This window comes from Corvus cornix, chromosome 4, assembly GCF_000738735.6.
Source record: "Corvus cornix cornix isolate S_Up_H32 chromosome 4, ASM73873v5, whole genome shotgun sequence".
Lineage (NCBI taxonomy): Eukaryota > Metazoa > Chordata > Aves > Passeriformes > Corvidae > Corvus > Corvus cornix.
In genome coordinates this window covers 38868450-38890967 of record NC_046334.1, presented here as the reverse complement: position 1 = coordinate 38890967, position 22518 = coordinate 38868450, and the positions used below count along the sequence as shown (strand labels likewise).

At 35.8% G+C, this 22518-nt stretch overlaps 1 protein-coding gene and 1 non-coding gene across 10 annotated transcripts in view; both read right to left on the bottom strand.

Annotated features, from left to right (window-relative positions):
• The window catches only part of TENM3 (teneurin transmembrane protein 3), a 1315365-nt gene that overhangs the window by 1075880 nt on the left and 216967 nt on the right, over positions 1–22518 (bottom strand). The gene's annotated exons all lie outside the window — the stretch shown is intronic.
• TRNAD-GUC lies at positions 18622–18694 on the bottom strand. The gene has a single exon. It is a non-coding gene; the product is annotated as a tRNA-Asp (tRNA).

The window sequence follows — 22518 nt, the reverse complement described above, 5'->3', positions numbered from 1 at the left end:
TCCTCCAGTTTATGTCTACTATCAATAAGATAAGATATAAATAAGGTTAAAGGCATATAGGAAGGATACTTTTTCTGTTGTTGTGTGTTTCTCCTTGACAATATTTTACATTCTTTCACAATTAATATTTCCTGTCAAAAGCAGCTTCATAATTCAATAAAACTTAAAAAAAAAGTTGGTGTACAGAAAGTAACATCAATGACGTAGAAAACAAGGCATTAAGAATTGCAGTCCTTTTCTCAGCAGAACCATCTTCTAGCGTTCGAATGAACTAGACAGCTCATTCTGCAAGACAGACTTTGTTTCTCTGGAGGAAATGCTTATTTTTGCATTTGTATCCACCTGAAGACACATGCAACATCTCCATTTGACAAAGTCCTAACACACTGTTGGTTTAGTTAAATTTCAATTTTCCTTTCCACCATGAACTTCATTATAGATGGCCAGTTATTTGATTCAATAAAGCAAGCCTAAGTCATATACTCTCTATACTTTGTTTGTAAAGGGCTTTGCATAGTAAATGAAAAGGTTTTATTATTTGCACTCCCTTCAGTGGAGAAAATGTTCAAGTTAAATAATGCAATTAAAGGTGAGAAGAGAGTAATTTTCTACATACTCTCTCTGGTGATTTTATCAGTAGGAGTCCTAAACCTTTAAACACTTTCACAGTAGCAATCTGTTCATTTATCACTCAGAGGTTTTATTTCAGCAGTCATTACAACCTTCTTCAACACACTTCTTCTAAATGTCATAGGCCTATAGGAGGCCTGACATATAGCTAAGATACCAATTCTTAATTCTAATGACTTTAACAAACAGTAGTTACATTGTTTAAAGCCAGTGGGGTTCCACAAGATTTTCTTTAGAGTTTTAGCCTGTGATATCCTGGCTAAGCAACGTGTATTATTTTTCTTCCAATATAAAATTCACAGCTTTCACAGAAAACAAAGAAAATACACATCAGAATGTAATTTATATTTGCTCTCAATAGTTAGTTTAACTTATTATATAAACTGTTCAAATATAAAATTATTATTTACTGATACATAGATACAAGTCCCACTGGTCTGCAGTAGCTTATCTGCATCATTAGACTGATCTTGGAGGCCGAAAATCTGATTTTCATTGAAAATACACAAAAGTTACAGAGCAACTGTGAAAAGTTTTCCATTACAAATTTAGATTACTATTATACACAAAAATATTCAGATGCAAGCAAATAATTTCCTTATCATTCTGTCATTTATGACATCTAATTCTAGAAGGCTACTGGTTTTTAGTTCTAAAAAAAAATATTTTGTCTTTGGGTTTTTGTGGTTTTTTTTTGAAATTAGGACAGTTGGATGTCTGCATTGGAGGAAACAGGGAATTTCAACAAACAAGACTCTCTAACATGACTTCAGATAATTAGCCCTGGTATTTAGGACAATTCCTGTATAGCAAGTACTAAAATACAACATGACAGAAGAAATATGAATCATAAATCCCTGGAACAAACGTCTAGACCTTAAAAAGACTAAGCAGGTAAACATTAAAGGAAAGGTTCACAGAAGTGCAATGAATTTGCGAACACCTCAAGTTAACAGATGAGAAAGAAAGATAATTTCCAAACATACCTTATTAATTCTACAAAGCAATGCTGAATTTTAGTTTAAGTTAGTTATAAACTTGTACTTCTGTATTAAAATGCTATATTTTAATAATATAGGGAAAAAATAAGTGAATTTCATGAACAGCAAGAAATTGGGAGGCTTGTTTCTATTATTATTATTATTAATAATAATAATAGCCAAATACAAAATTTCTCATATAGTATTTGAAAACCTTAATAATTTAAGGAAGCATTGATTTTATCTGAAAGCGGACTTTTTCAGCAACAGTCTGAAAAGAAAATGACCAGAGAGGCCTATGAAAGATACTTCCTAAAGAACAATTTAGATATCCTGTGAAATCTCTTGAGCTGATTTACATAATTCTGTTGCTGTACAAAACGGATGGAAAAAGTGAAAATACACTTTAATGAAAATCTCAAAAAGAGGAAGCATGCACACTGGGAAACTCAAGACTACAGTGTCAGTTTTTGGTTTCAAGATAAAACAGGAGATTTAATTATCAATTATTATTTTGCAGGAATGTTTTCATTTCTAGTTTCCTTTAAAGCATAAAGAAATTGAAATGAGTTGGAAACAAAGAATATATTTCTTTCTCCTGAATAAATGGTCAATATCCTTTTAGGAACCTAAATGCTAAGCTTTGGACATTCATTTACCCAGGGTAAATATCTACATGTAAAACCTTCCTTACAGTTTTATTCTTGAAATGTACTCACCTTCTGGTTAACTCATGTTCTTTTCCCTATCCTCTTCCATATTGTGTTATTTCTACTTTAGAGATTCCAGCTAGGCCTGCCATGACTCTCTGAAAGTACAATTCAGAATCCTCTCTGTGTTTTACAGACACTATTCTGAAAAAAAAATCAACACCACTTATATTAAGCAAATACTGAAAAGCTCTTTACAATAAAGCTTTTTTTTTTTTTTTTAATTAGAAGAAATTAAAATTCCTCCTAGATAGCTGAAAGGCTTTCTCAATTAAGGCACACAAAGTGGGAGGCTTTTCTACATGTCTTTAAGGATAGGACAGCATGGTGGTAGCTAAAGGGCTACCAAATTTTCTCCTTCTCATTCAACATCCTACTTTTGCTTCAAGGAACCCAACATGAAATGAAGATAGAAATACATTTTTTTTCCCCTTTTAAAAGCTCATGCTTAATGACTACAGGACAAGAAGCCTCACAAGAACTATGCAAAATTTCTGATTTCAAGCACAGCAAAGCCAAAAACAAAATAAGCAGGGCATACTTTACTTATTCCACCATTAGAGAACACTTAAAACACTTTAATCTATTTATTTAAATCATCCAGTAACACTCAGTATTCAAGTTGTATATTTAAAGCAAAAATTCTATGGTTATAGCATATGATATAAGAACTCAAAATGCACACAGAATGCTTAGTTATTAGAGATTTCTAAATGAGGGTTCCTGACTTTAAAGAGAGTAAATAAAATAAAAAATGAATTTATCTTGCAATGATGCAAAAATATATTGTGTCATTTCATAACAAAACAGGGGCAATAGTTATTCCTGTACTGATTTATCAAGCATCTTTTTCTAATTAGTTTTAAAAAATATTTTGAAGTCAATAGAGTTAGAGGCATGCTTTTCAGTTGATAATGATTCTAGATCTGCACACGTCTGGGTTTGGCTTTTTCTTATGCTGTGATGTTTTCACTGCACTGTAGCCATGATAATGAGTCTTCAGTTAGACATAAGGTATGTTTACAACATATCCCTTCACTGCTTTCTGGTGATGGATTTAAGTTATTTAAACACACCCATTAAAGCCAAAAACATTAAATGCATGCATCAGTTTTAGTACCTATTGAAGAATTTTGATAACTACAAAGAAGTACAGTCAGTGGCCTGCAGAAATTAAATTCTTTATCAAATATCGAAAACTTAATGTAAGACAGACAATCTTCAGGAAGCCCTCTTGGTCTGGTCGGTTTGTAGTTGAAGAACGCAAAGAAAGGGACTGTTCACAACTTTGGTACAATCCAAACCCCTGAACAGACTGTTAAACATTTACTGTCTTTTTTATAAAAACATTTAGTCTACAGACCATAACACCGTAATTCAGATTTAAGTTTGGATGGCTGACACTCTAAGGAAAATGAGAGCTTTATTACACATATATATACTATTTATTATTGGGGCATCACTTGCTTTTTCTGTACCTTTTCACTATGTTCTACAAACACCACTGGTTCAATTAAAAACAGTGCTGTCTCCCTCTGAGCTCCCCCATTTCTGCTTCCATTCAACTGCTCTAAGCACCATGGATAGCTTTGAAGCTCATTACAGAAGTAGGAGGAAGCTACTTCAAATTAGTTGGCTGATTCTTGCTAACGTAGCAGACAGGAGCCAAGAAGGAAAAGAACAAAAGGGGAAGAAACCTTCCTTCTTGACCTGTGATCCAGCTGCCATTGTCGGTGCAAAATATTGCAGAATGCAAGATCCGCCTGAGTTCTGAGCTCATGGGGAGCCTGCGGGTCATGCCATTCAGGAAAGATTGATCTCCCAGGGTCATCCAATTCCCACAGCTCAGATGGCTGTGGAAGCTGAGAGGTCTTCTCTGTCAGCGTAGCAAGATATTGCTGAGTTTGTAAGTGAAATCTTGCCATTATGAGAGGAAACTGCTGCCTCTCAGGTGAGGGAAGGTTTCAGAACTAAATGATAGATGTGAGGCAGGACTCCATACCTCAGCGCTCCCACTGAGCTCAGCAAGATCTTCCTTCTGTTTAGCTGTAGTTATTTATAGGGTCATTTTTCCACAGTTTTTCTTTCACTTTGAGCACTGCATATAGAGAAAAAAATTAAATTTTGGGCAGCTATCTTGTCTTTTCCTTCTATAAGAAAGCAAAATTAGTTTTTTAGACTAGCTAATATTGCTTTAATCTGCAAACGCTTGTTTGGAGTAATGATAAGCAAAGGGCAACATGTGCAAGCCTGTTCTCAAAGCAGAGGTGAAAGAAGGATTCAAAAGTTATAATCTCCCTTCAGCTCTCCATTTCAGACTCAGGTAGTTGTCGTGGAAACCATGCTTTTAAACTGTGCTAATAAACACTATGGGGAAGTGAAGCATCTATCCTCTCCACATGCCAGGGCCACCAGAGAAGATCTGTAAGTGCCTTGGAGACTGTTTTGCACAATCATGGTACTTCTTCCAATGGAAGTGTCAGTACTGAGGACTATTAAGGACAAGACAGTCCTTTCCTTCCTGTTACCAGATCATAAATGGGCCAGACTTTAAGCCAGAGGGCTTAAGGAAATTCATATGTCAAGATGTATACCTTTAAAGATATGTAGAAACATTGATATTGAAACATTTAAACATCTTGGTAATGCCTATATTACACTTCTGTTGTAATTTCTCAGCGGGTGTCTCTACAGACCAGTGCAGCGTATGATGCTGTTTAGCTTTTCTGACCTCTGTGTTGAGCCTGTACTAATGAATCCTATTTTATGCTTTGGTGCCTTCATTTTGATGTGACTTCCTTCTGAACTAAAAGCATACAAACTGATCTAAGTTGCTTTGATGAAGAGTAGTCATGAATCAAACTTTCAGCCATGAGTGAAACTGTGAGTATACTCTAAGTAAACCCATTAATGTTCTTCTATTATAAAATAAATAGCATACTTGTGTGTATACTGTTTTACGTATTCCAGGTTTCATACTGCATATTTAGTGAGGCTTAATGTTGGCTGTGCAGGGAGACAAATACTAAATTAATGTTTATAAACTATCTCACACCAACATTTACCAGGAAAAAAAAAAATTAAAGCATTAGCAAGATTAGGAGTATTTTTTCCCCCAGTAAGCAATTCTTCTGGACACCAATTTCTTGGTAGAAGCAGCAAAGGATGTGAGGTCAGATACATTTTGTCACCTATTACTTCCACTGTCTGAGGCAAAGGACTACAAACCTTTTGTCACAGTTATAGCTGAAGTCAAAACAATACATTTCAATAATATTATTCACAGCTTTTTATTTGTTTGATACTTGATTATGGCAAGCTGCGACACTTTAGGAAACTTTCATATTTTTTCAGAAGATTAATAATGCTTTGCTTTCTCACAAACATCTCTCCTTGATCTACCTGTCACCTTCATTTTTGCAAAAATATAAGTAAATAAAGATGCTTGTGTTTGAGAGGAAAAATACTGAAAATATGAACTGAATATACCCTAGAGACTCAGAAACAGGAAAGAAAAGAAAATAAATTCTCCTCCAAATAAACATTTGTTGCCTTTATAGAATGTCATTATTTTCGAGGGAATCATGGATTCTTTACAGGGCAATGCAATATAAACAAAAAAGAATGATCCACCTTATAAATATGAGCTGTGGAAAATGGCACATTTCAGCTATATTATAGTTGCTTGGAAGTTATTCTGAGGTCTAAATGAACCATGCGAGCACATACGACATAAAATATATGCAAGACTAAGAAAAATATGAAGCATTTTTCAATAATGAACATAAGCAAAAGAGGTATTTTAAAAACACTGGATGCATTTCAATGAGAATAGGAAATACATTTTAGAAGAAAATCTACCTAAGTATAATTTATTTTTCTAGACCATGGAGGCTTTGAATATACGTCTACCTAAACATTTCAATATTATACTACAGGACGGGTAGATGCTAGACATAGGAGAAAATTTTAATATTGGAATTAATTTCCTACTTTTTGATTTCAATTCCTCTTAGGAGTGAAACTGGGCTCTTCCTGCATGGACATATTCCACTTCCTTTCTAAGACAATTATTTTCTTTAACAAAGAAAAAACCAATCAAGCAAAAAGTTTAAAGTATGCAAAAGGAGTTTAAAGCTAGAGTCTGAATTGGAAAATTTAATTTCGGTATCTGAAAATGCAGATGTGTTTTTAAACTGCCCTCTTACTCTCAAAAAGACACCAAATAACTTACTCCAAAACCAAGAAAATGCCACGAAAGTTCTACAGCAACAGATCTTAGTATGTTAGTAACAGAATGAATGGCAAAGTAGCATATAAGATTCATAGCCATGAGAGCTGCTCTGATTTTGAGCCATTCCTATCAATCATTTTAGATCATAGAAAGTCTAAAAAAATAGCCTGTAGTGACTGGTAAGGAATAGAGTTTTTTTCTCAGGACCAGTTAAACTATTATTTAAATTGTTAATCTTTTGTGAAGAAATATAATCCTTTGGAAGAAAATGTTATTTTACAAATGATTCTTTATTATTTTATATGCAAATTTCTCCATACACATTTAAAAAAATAAATGCTCTTTTTCCACTAAATTTTCTTTCGCTTCACTAATCCACCTATTTAAATACCTGTCTACAAAAGGGGTTGAAAGAGGATCTGGGGAACTACAGATAAGATGTGTGGATGTGGCACTTAGGGACATGCTTTAGTGGTGGGCTTGGCAGTGCTGAGTTACAGCTGGATTTGATTGTCATAGGTCTTTTCCAACCCAAATAATTCTATAAAGCCACTTGTGTTTGAATCATTAAGATGATAATTTTCTTCATATCTTTTTATTAACAAGTGTATTTGGCATCTATATTTTAGTGGATTTCATTCCATTTATTCTTTTTCATAAAAGAAAAATAATTTAGTATCAGTACTAGTATTTAAATCACAGGTTGCCAACTGTTCTATTAGTTCAGCATAAAACTATAACTGTATCAATTCACTTGCAAGTTTACTTAAAAGTTTCTTTCTTGATAGATATTTGTAAACTCACTTTTAACCTACAGAAAGCAATTTTTCCCCAATAGTTACGTTGCTATGGAATCTAAATCATGCTTTACACCAAGTAAAACTTGTAAAAAGGCTCAGTAAGAATGTAGCTTAGTCAGGAATAAAGTACTCTCATAATGCACTATGACATAATTAATCAACCAAATTTAAAAAAAAAAGTCTCTTTAAAAAAAAAAAAAACCACAAACAACCAAACATCACATTGTCCTGACAATCCAAGCTGTGGTAAAGTGACATTTTATAACAGAGATATGAAAATCTGGCTTTTTTCTTTCCCTGTACTATCAGGAACTAGAAGGCTGTTGCCATTGCAAAGCATCCAGTCATGGAGTAAGATGAAACAAACTGCTTCTTACTAACCTGATCCAAGTGGTTGTATGGAAAATCACACTATGAAAAGCCAGTGCCCATAAAGGAGTCAGAGGAGTCCTGCAACTTTATTTGAATAAAGGGAGAGAGTCCACTAGAGCACACACCTGTAAAGTTTTCTCTCTCAAGGTTTTGGAGGGGGCAGTCTCCTTTTATCCCAAACTCCTGGCCGCATGTTGCCCCCTTCCCTTCCCCATTGGCTGGGGTACCAGGAAGGTGCAGACTTCCCGAACCGCCTATCACATATTACCCCTTGAACTCGTCATTTTACCCCAAAGTTCAGAAGTTCAGGCTTGTGCAGACCCTTGCCCGTTTCACGAGCCAAGCTGTCTGTGCCCTGCAACAAACCTGCTTCCCAGAGTTAGTAGACATTAAGACCCATTTCAGGGACATTAACACCCATACCCTCACCCATGGAACTTTTTGTAAGGACGTTAGCACACATCTTCCCTCTCATGGTAAAATGTGCTCTTAAGTTTAGAGGGAATGTATATCCATTGATTTTATGTCATGGTATTAAGGCTTCAAGAAAACGGAGTGAGACGAGAGCTTCTCCAAAAGTAAACTGTAAGAATTAAAGTAAAATGTGAATAACCGAGAATAATGGGAATGGAAACATGAATAATTCTTATTAACTGGCCACCTCTACATTAGTTTCATAGGAAGCTCTAAAGAGATCACTAGTTTATTGACTGCGATAAAAAGCAGCCAGAGTTTATAAATCAAACTCGTGTTCATCTTCATTTCTAGCTACCCTACCTTCATGGAAAGCAATTTCTAGACCTCCTCAGAGATTAGAAACTTACTGCTGATTTCCAACTGAAAATATTTCACTTTTTCTTTTTTTTTTAAATATTCTTTGTTAATGCACAGATTTCTTTTCTCTCTGTTAGCAGTGGATATTCTTTCTCAACTCATGCAGTGATTGCATTTCTTTTTTTCATGGCTGGTCTCATCCTCTGACTCATAAAGACAGGTCTTCTTTCTTTATTTCCTTTATATTCCCAAAACAGAGGGCTTATAACAAGTTCTAACAGAAATTTCTTTGTCACTCTCTCTGTAACATTGCATTTCACAATATCATACTCCTGTGCAAAACATTCTGACAACAGCGTAAAAAAAGAAAGAACAAATGTTCCCTATATTGCTTGCTGTCCAAATTCTGATATGAGAGCATCACAATTTACCTTTCCTTAAAAAAAATTCTGTTTAAAACCAGAGCTCCAACAGAATTCCTGTTATCCCATGGCTTTTAAACCAGGACATCCTGCCTACTGAAAAACTTCTCACACCGTGAGAATCAAATCCAGCACTTGGAACATTTACCTGCAGATTTCTCAAAAAAAAAAAAAAAAACCAAAAACCAAACAATAAAAAACAACCCCAAAAACCCCAGAGATAACCCCAACAGAACAAAACAAAACAACCAAACCAAACCAACAAACAAACAACCCCCCCAAAAAACAACAAAAAACCTCCTGCTACCACCACTATTTCTAGAAGTCAGGACCTACTAACGTTTTTACCTCAATGGTAAGGGGGGGTGTTAAGGAAAATTCCCAGTCTGACCATTCACGAGGCTCTCTCTCGGTCATACTCCCATCATCAGAAACTTCCACGGCTGGGGCCGATCCCACCTCACAGCAGCGGCTCCAGCGAGCTGAGGGGTTCCTGCTTGCCTCCCCGCCCATCCCACCCAGAGTCAGACCAGGTTTTCTTACCGGATCGATCCCCGGTTTCCCATGGCAGGGGTTCAGATGTCCCAGTCCATAAAGCCATTTACTCACGGCGCAATAACAAAGGAACAGCCCGAGCTGGAGCCTCCGAGGAGGAACCCCGAACAAAGGCCTTTTAAACCTTCCCAGTCCAAGGGCACGAAGGTCTGGTTCTCTCTGCCCAGCCCTCGGCTCCTGCCGTGTCTGCCAGCGCCCACCTGGCAGCGCCGCTGGTCCCCCGCCTTTGGGATGCAAAGGGCCAGCAGTTCATGGCCTCTTCTCTCAAGCCATCACCACCCAGGGCTCAACCTGCAGCCTGAACTGCAGCTGCACCTGAGATACCTGCACCAGTGGACTCCTCAACAAAGGAAACCCGAGAAGGTTGAGACTGCTTAGTCTTTTTTAAAGAAATGGTCCAATGGCAGAGGGTATGTGCTGAGACTACACAACCTTGTCCTGAAGAGTTGCTATGGGTGAGAAGTCCTATTTTTCAAATATGTTGATCATTGCTCCCTGTCATGAAGGGATACCATCGGAAGAAAAAGCAATTCCACCTCTAAAAAATAATTTAAATTGGGAGTTTGCATGGTAACATGTTTAGGTTAGAAAAACTTCAGCTATACTACATTGCATTATCCCCTATAAATTCAGTACAGATGAATGCACATGTGGATTACTAGTTACTAAAAACATCCTGAACTTTGCTGAGATTTAGACACACTGTATACCATTCACACTTTATATAATATTATTGCTATTGTTTAACTTGCTGTCATGACATTTCACTGCAGCTACAGTCCTAAAATTTGTGCTTAGAGCAGATTGAACTACACAGTTTTGAAAAGGGCCTGAAAATTTTTGGTGGAAAAGGAAAAAACCAGTTCTTTGACTAACATCACTCAAATGGTTCACATGGAATCAGAAAGCACTCTCAAAAGTGCTGGAGAAGTCCTTTCTGACAGAAAACCATTACAGTAAAAGAAGAAGTCAGACATGTGGCACAATGAAAGAAAGGAAGCAGTAAGCAAATGGGGAAGGCAACAATGAAGGTAGGAGGGTAATAGGAGGACCAGAAAAAATGAATGGAGAGATAAGCCAACAGGGAAGCCACACACACCAAGAAGAATGAAACCAAAACTGTATGAAAGAATTAAAAAAGCAAAAGAAGCCAAAGGGAAAAAAAAAAGTGTTAACAAGTGTTAATTAGGAGTAAGAAACATGAAAAGATTATCACATAAAAAAATGAGAGGCAATATGAGAAACAGAAGATGAAGAAACATGGCCTTGGGCTCAATGCTATTAATTTAATTACTAGTGATCTGCCAGTCTCTGACTTTTCTGCTACAAGGCTGTTCCTGCTCATTGCAGACTCTCACAGAGTAATGTTAGTTTTCAATGACTCTCTAGGCTTTTTGACTGTAGCATTGCAGTTCCTGGGGTTTGGTATTGCACAATTGCTCAGAATAAATTGTGTTTTACTGCACTTAAAAACATCTGTCTGGGGGATAAAGAGATTAGGAAAATGACCCAAACCCACTTCTTCTATATAGCAATACTCTTTTCTTTTTTTTCCACAAGGCAAGCTCCAAGTTTTGTAACAATACTTCTTTTTTATTTATTCAAGACCACTTCTTGCAATGGTTACCCTAAGTGCTTCTTCAAAGATTGCATTCTTTCTGCATCTCAAGTAATAATTACTGGAAATTCTTCAAATCAATTTGCAAAACCTCAGGCTAAATGTTCCCTCTAAAATGGTGGAGAATGCAGGTTTAATTTGGAGCCTGTTAAATGAGACTGCAACAGTTTAAAAGACAGCTAAATATAGCGTTACACATCACTGTAGTTCATTTCAGCTGGAGTACTCGTTGTTCATATTCTATTACTCATAATTTCAAGCAAGTGGAGGGAAAAATTCATTGACCTTGAACAACCTCAAATATATTTGGTCTATAAACTTTGATATATCCTTCCTTCTGACTGCAATACCTTTTTCAATGTGTATGTTCTTCTCAAAGAATAATAAAACATGACCATTTCATCAAGCTTTCGATACTACTGAGATTGAATCTTTAACTGAAAAAAGTTCACGATAGCGCATGGTGACTAGTATTAATTACTATTTTTATGCAAAATGACATGGCAAATTAATTAGCGAAGAGCTATTTTGGTGGATATATGCCAAACCTCAGATTGTTTTGGGCAGAAGTAGCATGGCATTAAATATTCAACATGCTGTGGGATGTTCTGGTTACACTGGTCAATCATTAATTTCCTTTGATCCCCAGAAAATAATTTTTGTTGCACTCAGCTGTAACTGATTGTGAACAGCTTTTTTATTCAGGCTCCTAATGTACTTTTCCCCAGTTGCTTCCCTCTGATTGAAACTGTTTGTGGTTACACACTTTATCACACAGCACAGGACCATTGCTTTTCTGTGAATATATACTAATAGTCACTTAATATTACGTGTTAATATGATTTGCATTTATAGTGTTATTCTAAAAGAAATGCTAGAAGTACAGCAACGACAAATACTTGAAACAATTGATGAAAATCGGGGAAAATCATGGATGTGGAAAATACTTATTTTCATCTGTAATAACTAAGAGTAATACCAATTTTTTTCACTCTAAGCAGAAATAGCTACAAAAAGCAGACTTCTTTGCTTCAGTCAGGATATTGTGAGCATTCATTTTGTGTACATTTGTACTATCACACTATTGTTATAGCATTAATTATTACCACTGTATTGATTTGACCCGAAATCTGGGGAATAGCTTTTCTTTAAAGTAGTCCTCAAACCTGCTCTCACCAGATTTCTGAAAGGAGAAAATGTGCTTTACAGCTTTCTTTTTCCTTATTTAAGAATTCTGTTATGATAGAAACCAAACTGTTTCAAAATGGTCTAATAATGTAGTTAAATCTGTAAGAGCAACCAAGCATTTGAGAGTTAAACTGAAATAAAAAATCATAAAATCACGAAATCATTGAGACTGGAAAGGTGGAATCTGGAGATCACCTAGACCAACCTTCTTACTTAATGTATGGTCAGCTAAAGCAGACGCACAAGGCTCTGCACAGTTGTGTTTTGAATATCTCCAAAGCTGAACACTCTCAAATATTTACTTGCTAGATGCATATTTTAAAAGCTAACCAAAATAAGATATTTATTTAACACATAACTTCAGTCTCACTTGTCTTTAATATTTTTCAAAAAAATGCAGAACATTATGACTAAATGGTTATTATTTGATCATCAAATTTAATTTATTACATATCAAAATAGTAATATAAAATTCTGGAGATATTTAGCAAAAAAGTAGTATTTCCCAAATACTCAATGAAAGGATAAGTTGATAAATATTTTTATATGAAAAATACATCAAATTTTATAAGATATTACAAAATCTGTATCAAAAAGCATTCATTTAGATGTATTTCAATTTTAGCTTCTCTTTCCAATTCGGTCTTATATTAGTAAAGCTTTAGCATAACAATATCTACATAGATGACAGAAGAAAGAGAAGCCTCCCTAACTAAACATCTCCATTACAGTGCTTACTTTAGCAGTAAGAGATAACCAATTGGCATATTAAGCTCTTCTCTCACTAGTCACATTCAAGTATGATTTACACTCTAAGACAATTTTTTAATCTTGGAATCAGAACCATCTTACTTTCCTTCTGAAGAAGGAGTATCTTCCAGGTTTCTGGGTTCTGACATTGGAAATATAGTTTCATGAGTTTCAGATGAAGCCTTTCATTTATTACCTTCAATATCTCATAACCACTCCTATCTTGTTCTATTATAATAAATTGGTTCCTGAAAATTATTGCTAGTTAACTTTTTGTCTTTTACTTCAGCCTAACTGCTTCACTCTGACCTTCAGACTAAAAAAAAGTAATGCATAAAAGGATGCATCTATCAGTCAATCTCTTCTTATCAAAAAGATAAATGCATGAAAGTTAAAAATTGAAACTTTTTTTTCTATTTTTGATTTTTAAAGAGTTTAAAGCTTTTCTATACAGAATTAATATTAAATGATGAACACAAGAAAGTAGTGGTGTTGCTTCTGATTCTCTACCATTTATATCCCTTATTGTTTCTGAATACTTCATATTTAAATAAATATTCATGTCAAATGGAATTTGAGACCTGCTTACTTCAAGTAATTGTCCCACTCTGAAAGTGAATGTATTTTACCATTTTTGAGGTCCAAATAATAAGAACTGGTAAGGCACTCAGCAAGTATGATCTTTCTAAATAGTTAATGGTAAGGATTGATCTAAAACTGAAGATGTTTTTAATTTTCAAATTGCTTACATACCTTGTGAATTCTTTAACTCCCTGGCAGTGTCAAGATTTTAATGGACCACCACTTCCTCAAAATGTAAAAAGCCTATTAATAGCATCATGTTCATCAAAGTAGGCCACTTTTTTTTTTTTTAATTTTTGTATGTAATAGAACATCCATGCAAGCAAATGGTTTGGATCACATAGAAATTTTCTAAGTCAGACATCCTGACTTAGAGAAACAGGTAGTGATACAGGTTACCATTAGTATACTCAAATGTTGAGTGCACTGGTGAATCATTTGAATATCTTATTATAGCAAGTTAAAATTAAGATATGCATCAATGCGTTGATTTTCTTATTTTACTATCATCTTAATTAGAAACATGGTATATTTCAAAGAAATAAACGTCCTTTTTTGTTGTGATGCACATAAAATTGCCACTGATTCACTAGTAATTTGACATAATAAAATTAACACAGGAAGCTTCAAAACAACACCATGAAAATATATGTGCTATTTGGTATTGAGGATATCCATTTGTGCAACATTTGTCATTTCTCTATCTGCACACTGTTTAGCTCTGCAGTTCAGGCATTAGTTACACAAAGATTCTTGAAAATGTTTTGGTGTAAATTCTGTATTTTTAAGAAAATGTTCTAGGATACTCTGTAAACACATAAAAGGAAATATGTAAACACTCTGTTTTCCTGCACTTTTTGTCCATCCTGCTTGCTTCCCCTAACAGTTCCATCTTCACACTAGATATGCAAACTGCTCCAAGTATGAGTTTATTTTCTCTATTTTATTCTATTTGCCTATTTTTTTTTCTCGGCTTAGTAAGTCATCAGGAAGCTGCAGCATATATAACATGGATCAGCTCCTGTCAACCACTTTTCCAGTCATATTTGATCCCTTTGGAGAAGTTCCAGATTTCACAATCATGGAAGTCCTCTTCTGATGCAAGTCAAGTCATCACTAAATGAGAACAAACAAGTTAAAATACTGGGAAGAGACACCATATATCAGTATTTTCTGTAAGGGACTTTCCTGGTTTCTAGTCTTGCATTGACAGATTCTTCACTGGATTCTTCCCCCCAAAAAAGCCTAGGTATGTTACATCTGGAATATTTTTTTTTTTTATTTCTGAGATGGAAGAAGAGAGGCTTCCTTTTGCTGTGAGAATAAAGATTTCTCTATTTCTCTAGAACAGCTGTAGGAATGACAGATTGTAAAATCAGTTTTCCTTGCATATGAAACACCAAATAGATGAAACATTTGAAGACAGCATTTTTGTTAGTGATGAATGAGTAACTTCCAATGAATAATTTACTGAGCAAATTGAGCCAATTTTTCTACTTTCACAATATACACAAGCAGAACACAATTTTCTCATTAGCTGAGATCATTTGCCAAATTCTTGCAAGTTGTACTTGTAACTGAATATTGATTATGAAGGGATCTCTTCAAGCCCTCCACAGAGAAGTTGCTTTTTGTTTGTGAGATAGCTCAGAAGGTCAAGCTTCTGCATTCAATGGATAAATGCATAAACATTTCTGGCAAAATTATGAATGTGGACATCAATTTTGTTTAGTACATATTTTTACAGAAAAAACATTGCATTTCGCCTTCTCTGAATTTATGTTTTGGAAAAATCAGTGGTACACTGCATACCACAGAAACAAGAAAAACACCACTAAGCGCATCAAATGAACTTCCAACATCTGATTTCTATTTCCTTTCTTTAAAGTCATGTTGATTTTTTTAAAAGCAATACAGATGAAAAAAAATTAAAAGATGACGAATCACATCCAGTCTCATGGATCTCCAGGTTGTATTTTATAAATGTTATTGGCATAATAGAAAGTCCTGGCATGGCCTGCAGAAGGTTTTCTATAGATAATTATAGATAACTATATTATAAAGGGATTTTTATTTTTTTAATCCCAGATCTTTTTGATGAAGCCAGCTTCATACAATAACTCTTTGTTAGGATAGCACATAATAATATTAATCATGGAAACAAACCAACACTGAGCAGTATAAGCATGGAATGAATTCAGTACTGACAGATGTCAAATCAGAGTTGTCATCATGAAGATCAACATCTTTAACCAGCTTCTGTGGGATTAAATCATAATTAAATTACCAGAACTAGGCAATGCTATATGCATTTTTCATCAATAACTTGTTATGAAATACGATGTTTGAAGCAGACTAGAAAAGAAGTAATGAATGATTAAAATAAATGATGAACAAGAAATTATTAGCAAAGAATATACAGAATGCATATTAAGTACAATAATTTCCAGGCGCACGCCCTGGAAAGCAGTCATTTTCTGATTCAGACTAAGGCAAATCAGCGTACATGACATTGTGGCAAAAAGGGGCATTTTTAAAAACATATATAAAAAAGGATATGCTTAGACTTAATCAGCACATAATATTTGTGACACTAACACAACAATACTGTATGCATAACAATATTAGTATCTTATATCTAGTTAAATAGAAAAAAACTCACAAAAGCAATTGAGGATGGAAAAAAAATGCCTTAGAATGAGAGAAAGGAAATATTAAAGAGCTAACTTATTCATATTATTAAAACCCACAAATACATTGTTTTCTTTCTTAAACAAATAAATACTGCCTATACGTCGAAGAGGATTTTAACACATTTAAGGTAAAACTGTTTTCTTGGAAACATAAGCCCTGGTAATACAGCCTCAATTACTTAGACAACCCTGCACAGAAAGCACTGATACCACTAGCCACAATACTAGTGTGATCAGAAACAAAATGCTTTCTGCAAGAGTCAGCATAAGTGGTACACTTCCCTATGCTCTTGGGGAAATAATTTTTAGGTTGGGATCTGACTGCTGTCGCATTCTGACTTCACTGGAAGAGGAGGAAGAGATACAGAAGTGAAGTCTTCTGGAGACACCAGGCTGGAGTCTCCATGTCAGACAGAAGCCCACATGAACTGCTGATGTGTCACCATATGAACATAAAGCCCCAGGAACTGCTGATGTGTTACCGTATGTTGCTGGCCACTAATTCCAGTTGTTTGCAGGGAAGTCAGAGATATTGAATGAAATTAAAAGATAACAGCTGGCTTAAGAGACAACAGAATGGTGATTATCTGGCTTTGTGTTTATAATACTAAAGATTTCAAGGCTTGAACAGAAATAATTCTAACCAAGACATCTAGCTGCAGATGGTTGGAAGTTGAATGTAAAGCATAAACTTCAAAATAAAAATAGTTGACCATTGGATCAAAGCACTGAAAAATTAGATTCTCTGACTCTTCTTGTACTTGAAGCAAGACTGGATACCCCTCTGGAAAATACATCTGGGCACACACATTACGCTTTTGTGAAAAACTAGCTATTATGTTAAGATCTGTGGCATGAAAGTACCATCTAATAAAACAGTTAGACTACCTGGCCATTAAATATGAGAGGTTAAATATGAGCAATCTATTAACTTGATTTCACTGCCACCCACCCCATTCATTCTCATGCCATAGGTTATGGTCCTGACCTTGCTACTTCCACAGTAAGATCAGAGTTGAGCATGAATGTGAATGCGACCTCTGCCTGCAAAATAATCACATGGAATAAAGCCGAGTCATCAGCAGAGACAAAACTAATTTCCATATTGTACTTTCCAATCCTCTGTATCCACCCAGATTCCACAGAAAGAGTAGTACAAACAAAACACAACAACTTTTTTTTTGTTTGAATTTCTTAATACACAATATTTTTCTACTATATGGTCAGATCTAAGTATAACATATTATAGATCTGTTTATACATATAAATAAATGGGCAGAAGATTGCTTTGGATAGGCAAATAAAATGCTGATTCCACTGGATGTTGTTGTTTAATAATTTCTGATTTCCAATTTTGCAATGTCTTCATCTGTTAATGCATCTTTAACAGAGCAACAAAACAGAGTTCTAAAAGAAATGAGCTGCAATAACATTGTATAAATCTCCTGCACCATCACCTTTTCTGTGTACGTATATTGAGAAGAACATAGAGAAAGCATCTGTCAATAGCTGTAAGCCAATCTTAAAAAAAAATTCCACAGTTTTTACTAGCTGTGGTAATCAGACACTCCAAGAAAAATATAAACCAATATTTAATAATAGATGCTGACCATAATTTAACTAATAAATAACTTGCTGTATTCAAAAATGTAATTTGAATGACTACCATGTAATGGAAATAGATACCTTATCTTTCATTTTGCCAATCCAGCTTGTTATCACAATGTCAAAGGGTAGGTTTGTGTGCCAGTTTGGACAAATCTGGAGGAAAAATATCCTCTGATAGAAGGCAGGTTACAACCATCCCTCCCCAACCAGGTTCAAGAAAAAAAAAGAAATTTTCCTCGGAGGAAAGTGAAAGAGATAAAAACTATTTAACAAACACACAGGAAAAAGATAATAATGCTAAATAATAAAACCTCTCGCTGTGGAGAGAAACCTGGGAAGATTTCAGAGTCCTTCTGTAGGTGTGGTCTCTCTCCTCCTCCTCGGAGCTGGGTCATGGTGGGCCCACCTCCAGGGCTTTGGTGGGAAATTCTCCTGGTGTGTTCTGATGCTGAAACAGTCCAGACGAGAAGGGAAAAACCAAAGTCCCAGGAAAACAAAGTTCAACTCTCCGTTGAGAAAAGGAGCCAAAAGCTGGCTGAAAACCAAGCAGGGTGCTTCCTCCACTAGTGTTTTTATGTCTTTCACTTTCCTCCGAGGAAAATTTCCTTTCTCCCAAACCTGGTGGGGGAGGGGTGCTTGTAACCCCACTTCTCTTGGAGGACATTTTCCTCCCAATTTGTCCAAACCAGCTCAAATAATTAGTGGTGCCCTATGTGAGGCTCAAACCCACGACCCTGAGATTGACAGTCTCAGACTCTACCAACTGAGCTAGCCAGGCCAGCCAGGGGACAGCCACCCCAGAGCCATGTGGCCCTGTTCCATCCACGGCCCTGCTCCATGTGGGCCAGTTCCTGCAGCCCTGCTCCGTGCAGGTGGCCCCGCAGTGTGGCTCAGCCAGGCCAGCCCTCACCTAGTGCAGCCGAAATTCATCTGAGGCTGCTGCCCGGCAAGGATCACATGACCAACAGCGATAAGCAAATTCCAGCTGCAGGGCCTGGGTGAGATTAACCCTTTTAGTGTTGCAAGTTTCCTCCAGAACAGATGAAGTCTGCAGACGTCAATCCTCTCCCAGGTCAGAGGAAAGGGAAAGGTGAAGGCACATGAAGAAAACACCATGAAGACACCAAAGTCAGAGAAGAAGGAAGAGCTGAAACCTTGAGAGAGGAGAAAGAGGAGATGCTTCAAACCTAGAAGCTGAAATTCTCTTGTAAAGCTATGGTGATAGAGTATGATACGTCAGAGTACCCGTTGTAATTTCATGAAAGCATGGGGGGGTGGAGCATTCAAACTGCAATTGTGAGCAAAAGCCCCTGTGCTGAAACAAGCAAACGTTGAAGTAGCTATGATCTGGTGAGAAGCTTAAACAGAGAGAGATGAAAGTGATGAAGACCCTTGCTCTCAGAGAAGACCTCTGTTCCTAGAGATGAAGGTGCTCCCAGAGATGGATGAAGAGAACCTTTTGCTTCTGAACAGCTCATCCTTAAAATGGTACCCCAGTAGCTCAAGATTGAACCCCCAAAAGCAGTTGTGGGGAAAGCTGTAAGTCGAAGGAAGAGATTTTCACATGCGAGCAGAGAACCAACCTGGGAGGCTGTCTCACTGTGACATTGAAGCCATAAGAGAACTGTTTCTTTTAGAGATGTCTCCATAGCATGAACAAGAGAGACTCCTCTCCCTAAGTGAACTGAAAAAGAGATTATTATAGAGGTGGTAAATGGACTGAAAATCTCAAGGGTTGTCTTTTTACATTGTCAGTGGAAGAAAGGAGAAAGGTGGGGGTAAGAGAAGTGTTCTGAAGGTTTAGTCTGACTCTTTTTTCTTTCTTTTAGTTCTGTTAATAAACTTCTTTATATTCTTTTAAGTTTTGTGCCTGCTTTGATTTCTCCTAATTCTTATCTCACAGAAGCAAAATAAGTAAGTAATGGATATTTCAAACCAAACCACTACACTTAATTGGTGTTTCCGCCCAATTTATGAACTGAACCCGCTACAGTTTGTCTGGATGCCAGAGAGGATATAGGTATTGCTAAGATTTGTCTGACTTTATTGACACTTCTCTACTCTGCTGTTGGAGGCAATAATGCTACTAGAAGTGTCACTAGAAGAAGATCAAAAGTGACAGTAAGAAGCAGAAAACTCAAAGTTACTGGAAGCAACTGTTACCATGCAGCAGGGGTTTGGAATATTTGACACAGAAAAAGAAACTAAGGAGAAAAGGGAAAAAAAATCAAGAATAACTTCTTAAGGGAGGTACTCTTCAGTTTTGTGTGAATGGCTTTAAATTAGCTCTCTTGACAGCAAAGAAAGCTTTAAAAAGAGTCTCCCTGAAAGCCAGATTCAAGGGGTAGATAAGAAATTTCATCATGATCATAGAAGAGAGAAGCTTTAGAATGATAATATATGAGTTTGTTGTTGACAACCTAAAAGGAAGAGTCCAGGATCTCTTCATAGACAGCAAAGTGAAGTGGTTTAAAACATGAGTATTCCAAGTTGCACTTTTCTGAAGAGGGATTATTACATGTTCTGAAGCCACAGAACAAGAGCAGCATGAATAACCAATACCGAAGTGACACAGAATGGCTTACAGGAGTTGAATACAAACCACATGTACAGGCCTGGGCACACCAACAAAAGTCCTATTTGCCACCAAAAAAATTAGATTGTATAACCACTTGCAATAATTCTAGCCAGTTAAGTAATAAGATACATGTCTTGCATCAAACACTAGTAGTTTATCACCCATGAAGTACATGATGAAGTAGATGAAACCGCTGATGATAAAGAATCAGCTGTCTGAAAAAGTAAGGTCAGCTAACAACAACAACAACAAAATATTAAACCTGACTCAGCTACCTGGAAAGTCTTAATGTATGAATGAAGGTTCTCAAGGAAGTCACTACAGATGAATGAAAAACTCTGTCCTGAACAAAAAAACAATGCACAGCTGTTGCAGCTCAAAAAAAGTTATTTCCATGTTTATTCCTCCTATAAGATTTTTTCTTTCAGCAAGTGTTTGTTAGACAATATGATCAGCTCTTGACTTCCAGGATTCCTGACCTATGTTTGAGTTATTGCTTTGGTAGTAATTCCATTAAAACTAAATTCAGATCTCACCTGTGCATGTCATACACATGGCTACATACTATCCATAAATAACATGTTATTGCTGTATTCGGTATTAGCAAGGATAACCTTGAAGCACATCTGCAAAAAGACTTAGTTAAGATAGACAAGAACAGCTTCAACCCCATTCTCTTTCTGCCTGTTATTTTACGGTTGTCCTTCCTATATTTGTTTAATTTTACTTAGTGCTTCCTGGATAGTGGAGTTCTTGTTTCTATCCAGTGTGTAGTACAATCATTGACCACTCAAGTGGAAGAGGTTCTTTGTCAGGGAAGAATTTTGAAAAAGGGGAAAGAGTTTAGGGTTTATCTCCTTCAGTAAGAAAGGGCAGAATTTACTTGAAATGCTTCATATAACAGGATTCAAAACCCCCAAAAGGAGACATCTTAACCTCTGCTTCAAGAGAACATGGTACTAACTCAAAGGAAAACTAATACAACTTTTTTAAAGAGAAGAATAACAGAAAATACTTACTTTGTTCAAAACACTTAAAGTTCAGACATCACAGGAGCAGCTTTGTTTAAAACAACTTATTTGCTCATCTTTAATTTTGTGCTATTACAATTTGCTCATCAGAAAATACCAAAGTGCATTCCAACCTAAAGTCAAGTGTCAAAGTTTTATACAGATTTCTACAAGAAATTACTTCAAATTATTTCTTCATGTGACATGTCAGTAAATGTTAAATATGCATGTTATCTGAAAAAAACAACAAAAAAAACCAACACTCAAAAATGAAAGCAATAAAAATTCCAACTCCTGAAGAACTTTGAGTACTATAAAGTAATCTTGAGATGAATTGAATTATTCTTGTTCTACATGATAGATAATTTAACATATGCATTAAAAGTGATAATGATCAGAAATGTGATTCCACAAAATTGACATTTATGAATGTGTGGTTTCTGAGTGATAAGAAGAAACTTTGCATTTGCTGAAGAAATTAATATTTGAACTCCAGTTTTAAATCCATATAAGGTATAATGATATTTAAAAAATAATAATGTTCAGGAATTTATGCAGTTCCTACTTTGTACAAAAAAGAACATCATTATCTGGTGTTATAGATGGAATAGTTAAGATAAAGTCCTGCAAAATTCATTATGCAAAGTCCATTGCTGCGCCGGCTCTGGTGAATTGTTTAACTGCAATTATTATTACTGTGCAGTTGTTGGCAAAAACAGTGAAAATAAAGTCCAGCTTTGATGTAGTATGATTTGTGTTAATATAAAGGGTTTCTCTTTTCTGATTTCCCACAGACAAAAAGGTGAAGAGTTGAATAGACATACAGTATGGATAGATACTGAATTAAAAATGACCGGTTCCTTGCATATGGGAGAGGAAGTGTGCTTCTCCTCTGTTGTCTCCCTATCCACCTATGCCTGTCCACCAACATCAGAAAAAAAGTGGGATTTTATTCAGATAGGAATAAAACTGGTATTTATTGTGGAAACCTACTACAGGATTGTCTGTCTTAGA